This window comes from Protopterus annectens, chromosome 10.part0, assembly GCF_019279795.1.
Source record: "Protopterus annectens isolate FY-2018-M chromosome 10.part0, PAN1.0, whole genome shotgun sequence".
Lineage (NCBI taxonomy): Eukaryota > Metazoa > Chordata > Ceratodontiformes > Protopteridae > Protopterus > Protopterus annectens.
Genome location: NC_056744.1, coordinates 283,529,428 through 283,542,844, shown reverse-complemented (window position 1 = coordinate 283,542,844; position 13,417 = coordinate 283,529,428). Strand labels below are relative to the sequence as shown.

The following is a 13,417-nucleotide window of genomic DNA, read 5'->3' as shown; positions in this document are numbered from 1 at the left end:
TCCTTTTTTCATATTGGAACAGAACTGAACACAGATTGGAGGACCCGATATTCAAACCTGCAACTCTAAGCTATGTCCACACTCTAATCCTGCACTTACCTGCTTAGCTAACCTATCTTGCCTGAGATTGTATAGAGGAAAAGCTGTGAAAAGAGTGTGAGGTATGATTGTGCAGGCATGTGATGCTAATTATTCAAACCTGCAACTCTAAGCTATGTCCATACTTTAATACCGCACTTACCTGCTTAGCTAATCCATCTTGCCTGAGATTGTATGGAGGAAAAGCAGTGGAAATAATGTGAGGTGCGATTGTGCAGGAATTTGATACTAATGGGGATTGTGATTATGCTTTACAAGAAGTACAACATGCTGTGCATTTATGAAAATAAAATTGCAAGTATGAATGCATGACCCTGCTAGACAGGGGTCCAGGGAAGTAAACAGTGTGGGAAGAAATAGCCAGGAATTGTTATGGCTAGGCTTGTATAGGCCCTATGGCAGGTAGCCTAGTACCAACCTATGAACCTATGAACCTATGTCAGCACAGTGGTCACAACACAAAAACTGTAAACTTTCATACCTGAGAGATTGGAACCTTGTCATGTAACACATAACTGCTGTTAACAGACAACTACAAATTGCTGTACATCATTTACACATTAATGTATTTTGAGTGGGAAGACAAAATGCGTACAGATATTTATTGTGAACATATAAATTATAACTCCAAATGATCCCTGCTATAAGGAGATGTCTCTGTTCTAGAGTCCACATGTATATCTCTGACTATCTCACTGCCTCCAAATATAAGCATGAGAAGGATTTTGAATTCAAATCAATAAACAATGACACAGTTATACATGAAATTCATGTTGCAAATGTTAACATATTCCACATTCTTTTTGCAGAAATATAGTAGCATGTTCAAAATTTTACAAGTAAAACTATAATAAAAGATGTGCTGTTGGCAAAACATTATGGATTACAGATATTCATAGAAATCCAATGAATAAAGAAAATAATCCTAAGAATGTTCTAAATAACCAATAGTATCAATATGCAGGTATGTATAGCAGCATTCTGAAAACTTTTAGACAGACATAATGATGAGAATATAATGAGAGTTATCCCTTACATGGATATGAACCCACACTTATACACAGATGTTGACATTTTGCTTTACAGGATGAGGTAAGAGTCATCACACTATCACATTTTCCTATTTTAAAAGCTACTATTGCGTGTGTGTAGTCATATTCCTGTGGATAATGTATGAATATGGAAAATCTGACAAAACTGTCAGACATCATCAAGTTTTACAATGCAGAAAATACTGTATGTTTAGACAGTCAGACATGCAGCGATCTTATGTTAAACAAATGGGACTTTAATAATACTGCTCAGTTTGTAAAGCAGAATGGACTAAGAAGTTAGCAGAATGGATTAACAAAGTTATTTATGAGTTAATATTCACACATAGGCAAGTTGACTAGGCAATACTATTGAAGTATTATGGATAACAAAGAAATGTATAGTAATCAGCGGCCTGGGTACTATAAGTGTCAGTGATACACGACCATATTGGATGTGTGAAATTATGTCCTTATATGTTGCAAAACAGAAATATCTAATATGGTTATTATTACTTACATTGTAAACAAATAAACCCCATGGGAACCAAACCCATAACTACAGGGAGAACAGTCACCTTATCTTCTTACTTATCCAGATGAGATAATTGTCAGAACAACTGCTTAATGGTTTTAAAAGGTATGTGTTTGACATATGGGTCAAAGCTACATCTTTAAATTCCTTAGGAATCTTCAGGTATATGTAGAATTGTGACACTTACTATAGGCATCCACTAGCTGTCTCCACACCTCAGTGACCCTCCTACAAAGTTCCTCTGTGTTCTTCTGATGCAGGTCATCATAGTGATGGCTAACCTGCAGTCCAGCCCAGTAGATTCCCATACGTCATTGATGCTGCCTTGCAATTCAGCTCTATATACCTATCATTGAGAAGTTCTGTGGTCTGGCTCTCATGCAATGCTCCACAACAGCATAGATGGCACCTGGATGGTGTCTTTTCAGTCCAGTTGGAAGTCAGGACATGTCAAAGCCTCCTGGCAGTAGCCATCTTGATGATAATGTTGATATATCACAATTCAATAAATTGCTCATTGAGGTCCACTCAGTTCACAGGTAGCAATGGTATGATCTGTAAATGTATCAAAATCACTATTTAAAAGTGACACTTATGGCATTTTATCAGATCATTGCAAGATTGTAGGCACATGCTACATATGGTGCTGTTTAACAATACCTCTTGGCTATTTGTGTGGAACACCTTCTTGTTATGCTGAACTATTGGCTACTGCACCGAATTTCAACAACGTAAGCAGATGTGTGCAATGGAATTCCAAAACCTTAAATTTTAATGTGTCTCATTAATTATGTATGGTGCAATTGGGATTTAAAAGATTTATGCACATAGCTGGTCTTACTTTCATTTATACCTGACACATAGGTAGCTGCAAAGGTAATTTTGCACCAGCTGACATTACTGGGTTGGGATATGTTTCCCTTCTTATAGACTTATGTTATCATTATTTCTTAGAAATGTATGGATATATGCATAGCTTGATGCATTCATGAAAAACTGTGTGCATTATGATAAATGTTTCTGACTTACTGGAAGGTTGTGTAATTGACCTGTATGCATACAGGTGGGTACATCTGCATCATTAATAAGCAGTACTTTCACATATGTAGTTGTATGACAAATTTAAACATCACACATGAGCAGGACATAAAGGCATGTTCACAGATTTTTCATTTATTTTGCTGGTGACAATACAGTCTGTGGTATATGTACAGAAATGTATGGATTCGGACATTATCCACATATGCAATGTAGTATGTATTCGTATTGCACTTATGGATACATATATTCATTAATGTTGTTGTTAGCTTCTTAAAATAAGTATTAGAATGATTGATTCAGTACAAAACAATCCATGTTTACATCTGCTTACTCAGTACTTCCTGTGGTCTGCTTACATATACAGAGGCGTTCTGACACTTTCCATAAGTTGTTCAATTGCTAATTTTCAAATACTCTCTGCTAATGTAGATGGCATTCAGTACTGATTGTGTTGATAATCAGCTCATCATGTATAACATTTCATGTTAATATGACTGCTTTTTTTACAGAGGTTGTCTGTTTATGCTCACATTGTATTACAGCTACAGCCATCATACATTTTTTACATATATGTCATGTACCATATGTTAATGTGAACTGCATGCAGAGTGTATATTTTAAGTGGCACAATGCTGTTGTATTTGGACCTCTACTACTGTGATATTCATTGTAAGGGGTTCAACTCCCACAGACAGGCTCTACAGATATCATAACTTATGTTGTTGTTCCAAGTGTTATGTATTCATGCATTCTTTTCTTATCACATATGGTTTTATATATCAGAGTACTATATGGCACAGGGACTATTTCCTAGATTTTGGCATTGTGCAGGACTGCAGAGAGGTTAAATTAGCATAAGCTGTCCATGTAATTATCTTCATATGTAGGCCCTCACATCATTCTAACCATGTGCATATTGTTGTCTTTCAGATGGCAAACTGACCTTGGTGAGACAAATTTTCCCCACAGGAAAATTAAATTATAATAGATGCTCTGCCCCAACATGGATACAGACTTTATGGATAGGTATGAAATACAGTATGAAGGAATGAAGGCTAGACCAACCTCACAGACATGATTAATGTTGTGGGAAATCACAGTAGATCCTGTGAAGCCTGTAGCAGCCAAGGCTCTAAACTGATCATTTGTACAGCTAGCAATGTTTGCTGGTATGTGTTGTCAAGGGATGCCACCAGTGGTGGCCCCCTTGACAACCATGCTAAGATCACACAGTTTTTTGCTTCACTGCATACAGGGAGTGGGGAGTGCTGCATACCTGGGGTGCAATAAAAGCAGATGTTCCAGGGTGCACATGTATGTGTTACTTTGCACAACATCGATGCATATAGAGTAACTCAGTACGTATTACTGTTGCATGCATAGTCATGTATTGTCAGTTTTGTGTTGCAGCAGCAGAACTGCATCATTCACATGGATCCACACAGGGTGATGATTATCAATGTAAGTGCAATGGCATGTAGCAATACAACTTCAGTACATACATAGCAATGAAACCAGCAAGTGTAATGCTGCCTGCATTCACTTGCACAGGTCCATCCACTTCTGCACAACAGCAGGACACGACAGGTGAATGTCTCCATATATTGTTACTGTGAACATCAGCTGTTACTGACTCAACCTCTTGTCATGCCAGTGTTGTTTACTGCATATTGATATTTTCTCTCACATTGTAAAATACAGGTACATCTTCTGGGGGCACAAGCCATGCAGGTACACCTACAAACAACCCAGGTATGGTTCCTCAACATGTTCATAAGTTGCAGCAATGTGTAACATACCTGTGTTGTAAGAATGTTGCTGTTTTTCTACACAGGGACAGCTGGCTAACAGGTGCACTGTATGTAATGTGATTGTCACCATATCCTGTTACTGTGTTGTATATGTCATCATATGACTATACTGGTGAATGTATACATGGCTGTATTTGCTTTGTCTATACTTTCTCACTGCAGGATCCAAATTATGACAGGCTCACCACAATGGGAAGATGCCGCTAGCATGCTATTACCTCTGTTTCATACATGTCATTGGTGTTACTCCTGTTGTCCTCCATTAATACTGTGTCCTTCCATGTCTTCATAGGATAGCCACCGTCAGCATTTCAGCCACAATCAATCTATGTATTTATGTTTTACATCAGTGGGAATGGTACATGCTAGCAAGGATGTGATCAAGAATGCTGTGTGTATGCCTTTGTTTCCTTACAACAGTTGCATTACTCCTCACCTCTGGCACTGGCTTCCCACAAAGACATGTCAAGTGTGTGTTATGCTTTTATTCCTCTCATAAGGCATGTACAGTGCATATATAACATAATTGTTAACTCCCTGTTACATAGGTTCCATGGGCCATATATGGATGAGATCTTCTGATAAGTCACTATTATCTGTAACATTGTAGTGAGATATATGTGTGGCATATGTCACTAATGATATACAGCATGTGATGTAAGCACATTTTCCTGATCTGTGTCATCTGTCTCTTCTTTTAGTATGTCCACTGCCTTTATATTTCATAAGCCCTTTCACTAATCCTGATGTCAGATCGGATGTGCCTCAGTATGGTAGCATGGCCACTGGCACACAGGACACAGATTTGGTGATATGGTCCGGCCCAGATGGTGATAGTCATGTGGATGAGGCTGTAGCCACAGATGTGGAGGAAAACTTGTCCAGCCATTCTGACAATGAGGGGACATCAGATGATGGACAGGATGAGGCCTGTGGACCCCGGCCCCATCTTAAGTCTGCTGGTGGTGTTGACACTTCCCCACAATACATCAATACTGCCCATCACAGTAGATGTAGGTGCATGCTGGCATGCATGGGCAGGTGTCAGAGGGTGTCTGCCTACTTATACAGGCAAAAGAACATTCTGAGTAATATCATGGATCTGACATCTGTGCACTTCCCCATGCCATGGATTGTGCTGCACACCAGCTGTATACATGGTGAGGTTATGGCGAAACTGGCTGTACAGAATGAAAGCATGTTATCTGTGACATGGTCCATTGAATCCCTGGTTATGGCATTACTACAGCAGTGCTGTAGTATGAGCAGGGTTCTGCTTGCCCCAAATGTGTTTAGCTAAGTGCCACATGGGAGATGCAGGATCCCTGTTAGCAAACTGACCCTTGCCCAAGGAACATTGATATCTATGCTGCAATGTGCACATACTTCTGCTGCTGGCCAATCCAATGTGGGCCTAGCAGTCATTACCAGACAGTCAATTCACACTCATGCTCCTTCCTACAGTGTGTCTCTATGTACTGGCATCACCCCATTGGGCTCCTCAGTGGAGCATCCTCAGCTAAGTGTTCCCACATGTGGTAGAGACAGACCAGAACATAGTGTGAGCAGTCTAGTGTGGGCAACCTAGACTGCATTAGAGTAACAGTGAGATTTGATCCATATGTCCTGTAGTGTCATTATCATCCTATGTTAATGATGATTGCTTTGCAAATAACTGATGATGTCATCTGTCTGTAGTTGTTGTGAAGTCTGATGCCATGGGAGTCTGACATTTTTGCTAACCATGGGTGACTCTATTTATTACATTACAGTTTATTCATACTTTATATTGATATATGCTACTTGTGATATTGACAACAGTTCTGCATTATGTCCTGATTTGTTTTCCAGTTTGCGACTTTTGGTAGCAGACAGATAGGAATGTGTTCTACAGAGGTATGTCTCTTGTTTACTTCTATACACGCATACACCTCTATGAGTCTGTATGCATATCCATGTCAGTTGTGGCCTGAATTGATGATCTGTGCTGTGATAGATTTCAATATGTTAATACTGTTATATGTTAGAACTATATTGTTATGTCTGATGTTCAGTGTGTACATATACTGGGTAATTGCCATTAGATGCAATCTGTGCTGCTGTAGTGGGCAACACCTGAACATCAATGTTTAATCTGTGTACTTCTGTATGTTTGGCTTGTCACGACTCAAAGGTGTGTGTCACATGTTCCAGTGTTGCCCGGATCTGGACTTGTAGTTGCACCTCCATCACACATGCCTGTGTCTTCTACCCTCTGTGTCCCCCTGCTCCTCCTATGAGAGCTGCAGAATATCATCTTCAGACATCTGGGGTTCTTGGGGTAATTCACCCACACCTCCAGCTAGAAGACTGTCATGTGGTGGTTTTTAGCATATTGTCTAGCATGGCACACAAAGTAATCATCTGTACTATCCTTTTAGGTATGCATTGCAGTGCACCCCAGATGTTTCCAGATGAACCTAGCTTTCAGTACACCAAAGACATGCTCAGTGACATTTCATGTTGTTGCTTGCACTTTATTATAGGCCTCCTTTACAGGGTTTGATGCATCTCTGTATGGGGTCATTAGGCATGGCTCTTGTGGATAACCACAGTCACCTGTTATGGGGAGTGAACACATATGTGTTGTCATCATAGATAATGTTATCAGGGGTGTCCTTAGCTTACATCCTATCTGTGTTCCTGTACTTACTCAGCAGTACTCCCTCAGGTATTTAACATTGCTGGAATGCAGCCCTCAGACCACTTTCCCTCCACATGGCAGCATGATGGACACTTCCAGGGTGCGCAACCATGATGTCTGTTATGCTGCCATCTGCTGCAGAAACAACCTGACAGTTCTGGGATGGCCACCCCTTTCTATTGCTCTATCTCTCTGCTTCTGAATGCATGGGGGTCTTAATATGGAAATGGGTGTGTTTATTGCACAAAGTACATGTGAGAGGTTTATGAGGTTATAGAACTGGTACACGACAGTTCTTCACTCCATGGGGGTAGATGGAAAGTGTAAGTATTTATCTATCTTGTTGCACATTTTTGCCATAAATTTTGACAGGATATGACTGGCATCTGTCTGATACACTCCTACAGCATCTCTCATGTGTCTTTGGAATATCCCAGATGCCGGTACACCTAGGCTCAGACACGCTTCTGTTTTGAGAGGAATGGGATTGCCTTGCAATGTCTGCACAGACATGTGGGGGGCACACATGTTGCACATAGCCTGCACCTGCTGTCTGTCTAGGCAGTATCAGTCAATGATTTCTTGACCTGAGAGTTGGCTTAGTTGCAGCCTTACTGCTTGTCTAGATGGCTGCCTTCTAGGTTTCACAACCCGATCCTCCTCCATATCTTGCATTATTGCAGCCTATTGCAGTCCATTCCCTGCAGGTAGTATTTTTCTTTTGTAATTGTTATGGATTTTGTAGGATTCTGTGAGAATAGCTTCTGTTACTTGTGTTTGAGTATGGCGTTTGCTAAGGATTTCAGAAACAGAGCCGGCATTGCAGTTTGTCCCATTTAAATCGCATTGAGCAGACATGATGTGTTTTGGAATCTGACAGGTATGCGTGGAATCTTTAATTATCCCTGTCTGAGTAATAAAATACTTGGATTGCTTGCAGCATATCTTCTCAAATCACATCTGCAGCTGGTGCACTGAAGTCTTCCTTCTGCGTGCTGCATTGTCTGCAACTATCTTTTGGAATCCAGCCAATTCATTACACATTGCTTTTGCATGGCTGCTAAGTAGTCATTCCGTACTTGCTAATTGACTAAATCCCAGACTCGCTGCAGATATGTGTATATAAAGATGTTTCTAAAGTCACAGCACACCAATGAGCATATATAAAATATTTGTGTCTGTTCATTCACTATCTTGCACATGCATGCAGTGTAAAGAGACAATGTTATTTAGAAAGTAGTTTAGCTTGAGGAGTAAAAATGCTTCAGACATTGTTGGTCAAACAAATGTGATTTCCTGACTGTCAAAGACCAGAGAAGGAATACCGTATTAAAAAGCAAATAAAATATTTTAATGTCTGACATATGGATCTGTAGATTACATAACTCTTTCACAAGAAATGTTTCATCCAAACTGAGTAACCTTAAAATAGGTGAAAGTCAACAAAAATATACACAAGGAGGCACAGTAGATTAAATGAATGTAGATCAAGCATATTGCACAATAAATGTGACACACTTTCTTGTAACATATCTTGCTCAGTGCATGTTAAAAATCTCCTGGTTTAAATATTCATACTTGTTTTATAATCTCCTATGGTAATAGTAGTTTACTAGGATCCTGCTTTCAGATAGTATTGGCTTTCTTTGTTTTCAGATGTATGCTACACATATAAAGGCTATAGAAAAGAGAATACCTTTTCTCCTAGTTTTCTTTGATTAACTGTTTAATATAGTCGCTTGGGCTGGTTCATAAAGTGCAAGCCATTGGTATACTCAAGCAAATGAAACCCAGAAAAAGTTAAACATTTTCCAATTAACTGATTTTATTGAGTTGATCTTGTTCTATAATAAACAGAGTTTGATCAAAGTTGAGTTATTCAGGAAGCAGATCCTTTTCTTCTTATGTCAGAGTGAAAGTGTATACATGAAATTGCTGAAATAAAAAAAATGTTTTTACTCATAATAGTTCCTAAGAAAAAAGGCAAAGAATATAAGGAAGCTCATTCACCAGGGAAAATATCAGAGATGCACTGCAATGTACAAAATAACTTGTCACTTGCCTACTAAAAAGCAATATTCCCAAAACTGCAGCAACAAATTTCTGGACCAGGGCAGTACAATATAACATACATACATACATAAATACATAAATAAATTAATTAAATGAGATCATTTCAAGATGGCCACCAGTTTTCTCTTCTTATGAAGGGAAAGCCTTATGGATTTGATATTTAACTTTCTGATACACCTCTCCTTTTTTAAATCTCACACATTTTCCCTTGTTGCAGTGTAATGCAATCTACTGTGTAAAGCAGAAACTAAATGTCTTCCCATAATGACCTGCAGCCCTCCCCAAGACTGTATTACACACCTGATGGTAAAACATGTCAGGAAATTGTATACATGAAAAGTTTAACAGAAACATGCAGCTGGCAGTGTAACACAAGGCAGTAGGCAAGCTACTTCCTTTACTATCTATGTAGGTAAAAACAGAAGGAGCAACTTACTCCGCTCACTTTCTGTCTCTGCTGATCTACTTTTCCTGTCTTACTGCTGCATTCTGTTACCAGTGCAAATCAGTATTATTCGTGGAATTTTTAATACATTGAAAAGTAACATCTCATATATACCCTTTTCTGAGTGGTGATTAGTTTTTAAAAAATATCCATTAACAAACACACCCACATACTGGTGTTGTCAACGATGATGTTGCAGATTCTACAACATTAAGCTCCTCTGTGCTCTCCTGATACTTCTGATAGGAAATCAGATTTGGTGGTCTTCTCCCACAGTCCAACACCATAACTCAGGTTCATCCTTACACTTCAACAAGTATAAACACTTTTGTTGCATAAATAAGCAATAACTCTGCTGTGCTCATTATTGTTAAATTTCTTCAGTACAGGAAAACAATCTACTATTTCATCATTTGACTAACTCTGTTTTCACTGTGCTGTCATTCCTTCTTCTGTTCAAAATCAAAGCTGGCACTATATCGCTTCCAAACTTCCCGTTCTACCTTTCAACTGTGCAGATTCTCACAGAAAGTCCAGATTTTTGCCTCATATTTTTGGTCTGATTTTCATAAAATTTTGGTTTTCTGGCAAATTAGAGGCAAATCATTAAAGATTGTAGTTAAAAAATAGTGGCAGACATTTGAGTTTCACACTTCATACCCTTCAGAAAATTCATGCTAATGCAAAACCTGTTATTCTATCAACTTTCTAAGTTTCTAAGAGCAATATTTAAAAATTGTCCCCATTTTGGGCCTTTGTCCCACTTTTATATATTACTTTGTCCACATTTCTTGCTCTGAGAGGTTGAGAGGTATGTAAACTGTACATACACTGGATATTTCAACCTGAATTTGGTAAAGTAAAGCAAATGATAAAACATCCAGCATATACTACTGGACAGAATCTTTTCACATTTAGGATAGATTGAGTCCTTTTACAGCGTGTTTCTGTTTGGTTTATTATAACAAATACATAAAAGTATGAGCAGCAACCCATGAGTCAATTGCAAAATGGGAATCAATGTCCTTTAAGGAAAATACCCTAATTCTCCAGAAACAGTAACTTTTGAATACAAGACTGTTGTAATGCACTGATGTTATCAGTTTGTTGCTTGGTATAATACCTTGAGGTTATCAAGTTTTGTTTCATTGTTATAATATTTGTAAAGCAGAAAAATAGAAAAAACCCACAAAATCCATCACCTAATTTTGGCAAAAACATTTTCTTCCTTTTATTAAAACAGAATTGTGTTGTAAGGACTATTTTGTCTCTTACCACATATCCTTAGCTATCATAATAGAATCACTTTTAATCCATACAACTAATTATTTCATTTTATGTCTCATTTGTGTAATACAAAAACATGTGCACACTGTTTCCCATCAGATTCTGAGTAATCCAAGTGCCTATTCATTTGTTTATTTAGGTTGTTCAGGCTTGACTGCTTAAGGTTGTGTTTACTCATTAAGCTGTGCTCACTCCATATTGTAGCAAAGAGTGTCGTCTTGACATATGCATTTTTATTCAGTCCAAAACTACTAAAAGAGGACACATTTTTTAAACTCTTTTCTTGAACGATCTGTATGAGTTAGAGAACACACATACATATGAGCCAGCGCGCGCACAGACACACACACACATGCACACACGCACACGCACACACACACACACACAGACACACAGACACACACGCACACACGCACACACGCACACACACTCTGAGAGCTGGGTTCACATTTTCTACTCTGGTAAAATAGCCAGAGAAGCAGAATGGAGATGCCATTACATGCATAGCTGCCATGTACTGACTAAGACATATGAATGGTCAGCCAGGAAACTGAAAGGCTGGCTTTTTTTTTACCTGCAAGGCTACTGCAAACAACTGAAAACTAGCAGTGCTGAAATATGAAGAAAGCAAGGAAGCTATTCAATAAAAATACCTTGCAAGCAACATGTAAAGAAAACCATCAGACAAAGAGGTTGGCTATTCTGTACATGGAATGTTAGAAGCCTCTGATGTTTCCTTCACAAGTTTTTGTTTTTAAATCAATATATCAAAGCAGAGTTATGACAATTACTATTAGGATTGTGTCACATGTTTAGAGAAAAGAAGATAATCTCTTCAGATTGCAACTCACTACAAGAGCAATAAATATGAGTAACCACTGTCAGTGTCTTGGACAGTGTTTCTGATAAAAAAAGAACTGGACTTAGCATCAATATTCAGTGTGCATGCAGTGAGTGTGGAAGCTACAGTAAGAGGACTATAATATTGTCAAATATGAGATGCTACTATTTGATTCAGATTTTTTGGATTGTTGGGTGGTGTACAGAACAAGCCCTGAGATTTAGAAACACTACAGCTGCAGTCGTGGCTAGCCCTGCTCTTTTTGCCATACATGTATCACAAGCCCCAATGCTCATTAGCAGTGAATGTGGCTAGGCCAGTGTGTGTGTGATGAGCAGCTCGTTAAACATCCTGCTCACAGCTGGAGCATGTAAGAGTACGGTACAGCTACAGGGATGACCGAGCAACAGTAGTGCTTGTCCAACATGCATGAATCTTGACGGTGCTCAGAATGATCTCACACTCATAGTTAGAGCAAGAAAAAGAAGTAGTGTGGCAGGCTTACAGGGTCATGAGGCTTGTGTGATATTCTGTGTTTTGACCCAATGATATTATATGCAGAGAAAATGAGTTGTGGATGGAATAAGGGGAAATGAAATAAAGGCAGGTAGTTTAGAGTAGGTGGTATGGCCACACAAACAAATATATGTGATAGATAAGTCTGTGAGAAAAGGTGGTAACAAAAATCCTGGATGTGGATGACAATAGAGAAGGGGGCATCAGAAACACAGTGGGAAGATGGTGTTACTGTTGGGGGAGGTGGAGGTGAATATGGCAGCTGGGAATACAAATAGCTGTGATGTTGCTTGTAAAAGTGTAGCAGCCCCTGGTGTTGCAACAGGCCAGAAAGGTGGCAGGGGTGTTGGACAGGATGCTGCTGCTGCATATAAATGTAAAATAACTGAAAAGAAAACATAAATGATTTGTTGAGAAAGAAAAGTACAAATATAGTGACAAAATGCATGTACAACATCATCACATTCTGACCACTCTAGATTTTGTAACAGTAGATATCAGACAAAAGTCTTCAGGGAAACACACAGCAGTTTTGTCTCACACCTGCAGAATGAAGGAATAAAAGTGACAAAAGCATACAACACTGAGGGGCTTGAACACACGCCTGTCATTGCTTGTATTATGTAAGGCACTTCATTTACAGGCCAAGCGACAACAATAGCCACGCAAACATCTTCAGAGAAAAACTTGGCAAATGTGTGCCCCTCATTTGCAGAATGAAAGAATAAGAGATTCAACAGTGAATTCTCAGGACACAATCTGTAGGATATAAATTCATTATTAGGTTCATAGGTTCATAGGTAAGTGCTAGGCTATCTGCCTGAGGGCATCTATAAGCCTAGCCAAAATGTGTTGGCTTTCACCGCCCCCTTAGATTAGTTCCCTGTGCCTCTGTCTAGCAGAGCCACTGCAGTGATCCCCAGGGTAAATTTTCTGTTTCCCATCCACTCGTCAATGTTTCTCTTGAAGAGTGTTAGAGAGGAGCTCTGCCTAATGTAGATTTGAATCCTGTTCCAAAGCATGGGGAGTCTCTGGGACAGGAATCTATCCCACCA

The 13,417-nt window shown here is 39.0% G+C and overlaps 1 protein-coding gene across 1 annotated transcript in view; it reads right to left on the bottom strand.

Annotated features, from left to right (window-relative positions):
• The window catches only part of GRIN2C (glutamate ionotropic receptor NMDA type subunit 2C), a 3,426,271-nt gene that overhangs the window by 308,524 nt on the left and 3,104,330 nt on the right, over positions 1 to 13,417 (bottom strand). The window lies entirely within an intron of this gene.